At 40.3% G+C, this 8,547-nt stretch overlaps 1 protein-coding gene across 25 annotated transcripts in view; it reads right to left on the bottom strand.

Moving 5' to 3' along the window:
- LOC139762982 (negative elongation factor D-like) overlaps positions 1-8,547 on the bottom strand; it is a 303,098-nt gene that overhangs the window by 97,686 nt on the left and 196,865 nt on the right. The gene's annotated exons all lie outside the window — the stretch shown is intronic.

The following is an 8,547-nucleotide window of genomic DNA, read 5'->3' as shown; positions in this document are numbered from 1 at the left end:
CATCTCATTTCCAGCACATCCATCCTCCTGCGCACAACTCTATCCATAGCCCACGCCTCGCAACCATACAACATTGTTGGAACCACTATTCCTTCAAACATACCCATTTTTGCTTTCCGAGATAATGTTCTCGACTTCCACACATTCTTCAAGGCCCCCAGGATTTTCGCCCCCTCCCCCACCCTATGATCCACTTCCGCTTCCATGGTTCCATCCGCTGCCAGATCCACTCCCAGATATCTAAAACACTTCACTTCCTCCAGTTTTTCTCCATTCAAACTCACCTCCCAATTGACTTGACCCTCAACCCTACTGTACCTAATAACCTTGCTCTTATTCACATTTACTCTTAACTTTCTTCTTCCACACACTTTTCCAAACTCAGTCACCAGCTTCTGCAGTTTCTCACATGAATCAGCCACCAGCGCTGTATCATCAGCGAACAACAACTGACTCACTTCCCAAGCTCTCTCATCCCCAACAGACTTCATACTTGCCCCTCTTTCCAAAACTCTTGCATTTACCTCCCTAACAACCCCATCCATAAACAAATTAAACAACCATGGAGACATCACACACCCCTGCCGCAAACCTACATTCACTGAGAACCAATCACTTTCCTCTCTTCCTACACGTACACATGCCTTACATCCTCGATAAAAACTTTTCACTGCTTCTAACAACTTTCCTCCCACACCATATATTCTTAATACCTTCCACAGAGCATCTCTATCAACTCTATCATATGCCTTCTCCAGATCCATAAATGCTACATACAAATCCATTTGCTTTTCTAAGTATTTCTCACATACATTCTTCAAAGCAAACACCTGATCCACACATCCTCTACCACTTCTGAAACCACACTGCTCTTCCCCAATCTGATGCTCTGTACATGCCTTCACCCTCTCAATCAATACCCTCCCATATAATTTACCAGGAATACTCAACAAACTTATACCTCTGTAATTTGAGCACTCACTCTTATCCCCTTTGCCTTTGTACAATGGCACTATGCACGCATTCCGCCAATCCTCAGGCACCTCACCATGAGTCATACATACATTAAATAACCTTACCAACCAGTCAACAATACAGTCACCCCCTTTTTTGATAAATTCCACTGCAATACCATCCAAACCTGCTGCCTTGCTGGCTTTCATCTTCCGCAAAGCTTTCACTACCTCTTCTCTGTTTACCAAATCATTTTCCCTAACCCTCTCACTTTGCACACCACCTCGACCAAAACACCCTATATCTGCCACTCTATCATCAAACACATTCAACAAACCTTCAAAATACTCACTCCATCTCCTTCTCACATCACCACTACTTGTTATCACCTCCCCACTTGCGCCCTTCACCAAAATTCCCATTTGCTCCCTTGTCTTACGCACTTTATTTACCTCCTTCCAGAACATCTTTTTATTCTCCCTAAAATTTAATGATACTCTCTCACCCCAACTCTCATTTGCCCTTTTTTTCACCTCTTGCACCAAGAATATCAATTTTTTCCACGTTTGATAAGATGGCCACTTGACTTAAATATTTTAATGAAAAAATTATTGATATCTTGACAGTTAAACTTTTATTTCATATGCTTAGACAGTTAGTTATTTGTCAGGACTGAGAAACAAATTAATAAGCCATTTTCTGACTATATCATTACCTTCTGGAAGGAGGTAAATAAAGTGCGTAAGACAAGGGAGCAAATGGGAACATGTTGAAGGGGGCTAATGGGGAGGTGATGACAAGTAGTGGTGATGTGAGAAGGAGATGGAGTGAGTATTTTGAAGGTTTGTTGAATGTGTTTGATGATAGAGTGGCAGACATAGGGTATTTTGGTCGAGGTGGTGTGCAAAGTGAGAGGGTTAGGGAAAATGATTTGGTAAACAGAGAAGAGGTAGTAAAAGATTTGCGGAAGATGAAAGCCGGCAAGGCAGCAGGTTTGGATGGTATTGCAGTGGAATTTATTAAAAAAGGGGGTGACTGTATTGTTGACTGGCTGGTAAGGTTATTTAATGTATGTATGACTCATGGTGAGGTGCCTGAGGATTGGCGGAATGCTTGCATAGTGCCATTGTACAAAGGCAAAGGGGATAAGAGTGAGTGCTCAAATTACAGAGGTATAAGTTTGTTGAGTATTCCTGGTAAATTATATGGGAGGGTATTGGTTGAGAGGGTGAAGGCATGTACAGAGCATCAGACTGGGGAAGAGCAGTGTGGTTTCAGAAGTGGTGGAGGATGTGTGGATCAGGTGTTTGCTTTGAAGAATGTATGTGAGAAATACTTAGAAAAACAAATGGATTTGTATGTAGCATTTATGGATCTGGAGAAGGCATATGATAGATTGATAGAGATGTTCTGTGGAAGGTGTTAAGAATATATGGTGTGGGAGGCAAGTTGTTAGAAGCAGTGAAAAGTTTTTATCGAGGATGTAAGGCATGTGTACTTGTAGGAAGAGAGAAAAGTGATTGGTTCTCAGTGAATGTAGGTATGTATACTTAACCACAAGGTTTCCCTGTCTCAAATTATCAAATTTCTGTTGTTACATACTGCAACGTCTGTAAACCACAGTAAAAATCTAATATTTTAACGTTATTATTTTGGATTTTTGTCCAGAAGGTAATTGGACTTTCAAGCACAATTCTCTTTAGATATCTTCCTATACTGTGTCCATTCAGAATGTGTGATGACTGTTATTAACTTCAATCTTTTTGAAGTTCAGAAATTTATAAGTTTAACCCAGTACTTCTTTCATGCACTTAAAAGGAACAAAGAGTCCTGATGTAACCCAAGAAAATTGTTTGAAAAATTCACAGAAACATGTGAGGTTATAGTGCACAAATTTGCAAGCAGTGGCAGTCATTTTCCTGAAACTCTTCAGAGTTACATAACACTTACCAGTTTGATTACAATTTTTTCTATTTTTTTGTTTTATACATATTTTGGGCACTGTGGAATAAGCAAAGCTGAATGACTTTTGTAATTCTTGAGAAATAGTTTATATACTGAATGTGTTGGAGATGATTTTAGGCATGCACATTACAGAATGAATTGGAATGATAAGGTATGCGGGGCAATGAGCTGTCAGTGGACAGAACCAGAGGAAACCACGTAAAGTTCTGTGAGGCTAGTAATAGATAGAAGGTTCAGGTTTTGGTATATTCCACTTAACAAGTTGATGGCGAATGAGGCTTTTTTTTAGTCTGTTCTTGGTGCTACCTCACTGTGGTGGGAAATTTTGAACTAGCATGAAAAAAATATGCATATTACTGGACCCTTCCTGCTTGAGGTTACAAGTGATGAGTCACCTTTGGTGAGATGCATCACTAGTTGATGAAATAGCTTAATCACACCAAAAAATGTTTTGCTTCGGAGTTCATTCTCTGAGGAGGTCTTTGGTGAGACTACCCTTCCAATGACACAGCCTTGCATAAGGTGACTTTTCACTTGAATTGTAACCTCAAGCAGGGGGGAGCCAGATAATGCCTATTTACATATGTATGCCAATTATGCTGTCAGCCTTAAAGTGGACTTTGCTTTTAAAGGCCATGACTTATGGAAAGATAATGCCATCTGAATCAAGGTGGGCTGTCAGCTGCTATGACTAACCAATATGCTTTGGGAAGTAAAATCCTACAGAGGATAGTAATTCACACAAATTAAAAGTTTTAAGGTCAGGATTATGTATTATAGTAAGAGTATTGTATAGAGGAAACTACATAAGAAAAACATAATTCAGAAGAATGGTAAGGATCCTCAGACAGGGTTAGACGAGTCAGCAATGTTTGTAATATCAGCAGAGTTCATATAAAGCAGTTAACAAATCTTAAGTTCAAAGACTTGTTGATTTTATTATTGACTGTTAGTGTACAGTACACAGCCATGCAGTGCAAGGTGACTGTACACTGGTTTAGCTTAGATTCCTGGATGTAGAATTGCAGACCTCGTTAGCCTAGAGCCGACTGTGTTAATTCCACATTTTCTCAAAATTTACTAAAATGCAAGATATTTGAAGTGGCACAGTATTTGGCAAACGATTTCTTGTACCAAACATTTGTAGAAAATGTTGGAATGATTTAAAATTGAAGTAAATAAAAATTGAAGTAATTATATTTTCTGCCTAGATTTATGAAAACAAGTACGGATGGTTTGCAACATATGTTTATATGTGTTTATTTAAGCTTTGCCATTTCTTTAATGTTGCAATGTTACTGGTTTCCAGGATTTTTGTAAATAAATGATTTTTCTTGTTTGGCTTCTATGATTAATGTTTTTTTTTTATTATTTTTTTTATTTTGCTTTGTCGCTGTCTCCCGCGTTTGCGAGGTAGCGCAAGGAAACAGACGAAAGAAATGGCCCAACCCACCCCATACACATGTATATACACACACGTCCACACACACAAATATACATACCTATACATCTCAATGTACACATATATATACACACACAGACACATACATATATACCCATGCACACAATTCACACTGTCTGCCTTTATTCATTCCCATCGCCACCTCGCCACACATGGAATACCATCCCCCTCCCACCTCATGTGTGCGGGGTAGCGCTAGGAAAAGACAACAAAGGCCTCATTCGTTCACACTCAGTCTCTAGCTGTCATGCAATAATGCCCGAAACCACAGCTCCCTTTCCACATCCAGGCCCCACACAGCTTTCCATGGTTTACCCCAGACGCTTCACATGCCCTGATTCAATCCACTGACAGCACTTCAACCCCGGTATACCACATCGATCCAATTCACTCTATTCCTTGCCCTCCTTTCACCCTCCTGCATGTTCAGGCCCCGATCACACAAAATCTTTTTCACTCCATCTTTCCACCTCCAATTTGGTCTCCCACTTCTCCTCGTTCCCTCCACCTCCGACACATATATCCTCTTGGTCAATCTTTCCTCACTCATTCTCTCCATGTTCCCAAACCATTTCAAAACACCATCTTCTGCTCTCTCAACCATGCTCTTTTTATTTCCACACATCTCTCTCACCCTTACGTTGCTTACTCGATTAAACCACCTCACACCACACATTGTCCTCAAACATCTCATTTCCAGCACATCCATCCTCCTGCGCACAACTCTATCCATAGCCCATGCCTCGCAACCATACAACATTGTTGGAACCACTATTCCTTCAAACATACCCATTTTTGCTTTCCGAGATAATGTTCTCGACTCCCACACATTCTTCAAGGCTCCCAGAATTTTCGCCCCCTCCCCCACCCTATGATCCACTTCCGCTTCCATGGTTCCATCCGCTGCCAGATCCACTCCCAGATATCTAAAACACTTTACTTCCTCCAGTTTTTCTCCATTCAAACTTACCTCCCAATTGCCTTGACCCTCAACCCTACTGTACCTAATAACCTTGCTCTTATTCACATTACTCTTAACTTTCTTCTTTCACACACTTTACCAAACTCAGTCACCAGCTTCTGCAGTTTCTCACATGAATCAGCCACCAGCGCTGTATCATCAGCGAACAACAACTGACTCACTTCCCAAGCTCTCTCATCCACAACAGACTTCATACTTGCCCCTCTTTCCAAAACTCTTGCATTCACCTCCCTAACAACCCCATCCATAAACAAATTAAACAACAATGGAAACATCACACACCCCTGCTGCAAACCTACATTCACTGAGAACCAATCACTTTCCTCTCTTCCTACACGTACACATGCCTTACATCCCCGATAAAAACTTTTCACTGCTTCTAACAATTTGCCTCCCACACCATATATTCTTAATACCTTCCACAGAGCATCTCTATCAACTCTATCATATGCCTTCTCCAGATCCATAAATGCTACATACAAATCCATTTGCTTTTCTAAGTATTTCTCACATACATTCTTCAAAGCAAACACCTGATCCACACATCCTCTACCACTTCTGAAACCACACTGCTCTTCCCCAATCTGATGCTCTGTACGTGCCTTCACCCTCTCAATCAATACCCTCCCATATAATTTACCAGGTGTACGTGCCTTCACCCTCTCAATCAATACCCTCCCATATAATTTACCAGGAATACTCAACAAACTTATACCTCTGTAATTTGAGCACTCACTCTTATCCCCTTTGCCTTTGTACAATGGCACTATGCACGCATTCCGCCAATCCTCAGGCACCTCACCATGAGTCATACATACATTAAATAACCTTACCAACCAGTCAACAATACAGTCACCCCCTTTTTTAATAAATTCCACTGCAATACCATCCAAACATGCTGCCTTGCTGGCTTTCATCTTCCGCAAAGCTTTTACTACCTCTTCTCTGTTTACCAAATCATTTTCCCTAACCCTCTTACTTTGCACACCACCTCGACCAAAACACCCTATATCTGCCACTCTATCTGATTATTGTTAATGTATTAATTTTCTTTTGCTTTGTTATTTGTTATTTGTTAATATTATGTGTACTGTGACTTTTTGTAATCTAAATAAATATTTTGTAATTGAGCGTGAGGTAGTGAGTCAAATTTAGCAAGCATTGGTGGAGGTGGTGCTGGAGGAGGGACAGAGGGGTGGCCATTTTTGAACAAAAGAAGTATTGTGTTTTTAAGTGAAACTCTGAATATAGTATGGCGAGTGAGTGAGCCGTAGTAACTCTGGAGATATCGAAAACTGCCGTAATCTTGGACATGTTATGGTGCTGAGTACCCACTGGTGTGGAGGCGTGTGGCAAGTCCTTGATATTGTGGCTGTTTGGCTGGTGCCAGAAACCTGGTCCTATTATGTGCAGCCAAGGGCAGTCAGATTCACCAAAGCATCCATGATGTGGAGAGTGTAGCACCAGACCTGGTCTAGGTGTTCTATGGTAACTTGACATTCTCTTACCCTGAATAATTGCAGAAATATCTAACTAGATATATCCTAAGTGTAACCTCAGAATGTAATCGTAACTGTAACCCAAACTGACCCCAGCCTACCTAACCTAGAATAACTTAAATCAGCCAAATGTTACTGTTCCCCTATCTTAATCTTAGTTGCTTCATAAAAACCAAACCAAACAAAGAAAATGTTACCAATAAGCTGTTTACATATTTATGTTTATCTTGAAGCAAATTCTTGATCAGTTCCTGTTTAATTAGGGAAAATATTTCCAAAACTTTTTTATATATCTGGTTTGGTCACATGGAAAGAATGATTGAGGAAAGATTGACAAAGGAGATATATGTGTCAGAGGTGGAGGGAACAATGAGAATTGGGATACCAAATTGGAGATGGAAGGATGGAGTGAAAAAGATTTTGAGCGATCAGAGCCTGAACATACAGGAGGGTGAAAGGCACGCAATGAAGAGAGTTAATTGTACACTGGGGTCTACGTGCTGTCACTGGATTGAACCAGAGCCTGTGAAGCGTCTGGGGCAAACCATGGAAAGTTGTGTGGGGCCTGGATGTGGAAAGGGAGCTGTGGTTTTGATGCATTACACATGACAGCTAGAGACTGAGCGTGAACAAATGTGGCCTTCGTTGTCTTTTCCTAGCACTACCTTGCGCGCACGCAGGGGGAAGGGGGGGGTGTCATTTCATGTGTGGTGGGATGGCGACGGGAATGGATGAAGGCCGCAAGTATGAATATGTACGTGTACATATGTAGATAATGAAATGTATAGGTATGTATATGTGCATGTGTGGGCGTTTATGTATATACATGTGTATGTGGGTGGGTTGGGCCATTCTTTCATCTGTTTCCTTGCACTACCTTGCTAACGCAGGAGACAGCGACTAAGTGTAATGATAATATGATGAAATTCCTTAAAATACAGTAAATTCATTTTGATGCCAAGGTTGATACATAGATTAGGTGTTCCCAAATTAGTGTGTATATCAGACCCAAGTGTCATTCTGAATTACTATGGTTTAATCCATTCACATTTCAGAGTTGAACAGCAGTTGTATTTCAGAGTTTTTGAATTGTAGATACATTACTGATCTTTCAGATATGGTTTTCCAGCTTTTGAATGTTATATTTATGTAAACTATGTAAATGATTACTTAACATTTGAAAATTATTTATAGTAATTACCCAAAATTCTTTCTTGTCCATGCTTGTGACAAGTGTAATGTAGACTAGGGAACAGAGTGGTATTTACATAAGATGAAATGGTGGGATTGGATACCATTACGAAGCAAATACCACAGAAAATTAGAAATAACTGTGATTCATTACTGCCTTCAAATCTTAAATAGAGCACAGGAAAATAAATGATAGCATTTACAGGCCACACGTGTTGAACCCACATAGGTTTGAATCCAGGATGTGATAGTCAGTCTCTAGTCAACACAAGCTTCATCTTCCATTGTGGGTTGGTCAGTAAAATGGGACTAGGCTTAGGCTAGGGTACATGTACATATAGTGTAACCAAGGTGGCTCTGATTAGGGCTCTCAGTTGCCCGTACTGTCTCGGTTGAAAAAAGATAGAAGGAAAAGAACATTGGGAAAAGTTTAACTGAATGGTACTCAGTTAGATTGGATCAGGAGAATTATATCATGATTATATATATCAGGA

This window comes from Panulirus ornatus, chromosome 45 (genome assembly GCF_036320965.1).
Source record: "Panulirus ornatus isolate Po-2019 chromosome 45, ASM3632096v1, whole genome shotgun sequence".
In the NCBI taxonomy this organism is placed as follows: domain Eukaryota; kingdom Metazoa; phylum Arthropoda; class Malacostraca; order Decapoda; family Palinuridae; genus Panulirus; species Panulirus ornatus.
Note: the sequence above shows the minus strand (reverse complement) of the source record. Positions and strands in the feature narration are given on the sequence as shown.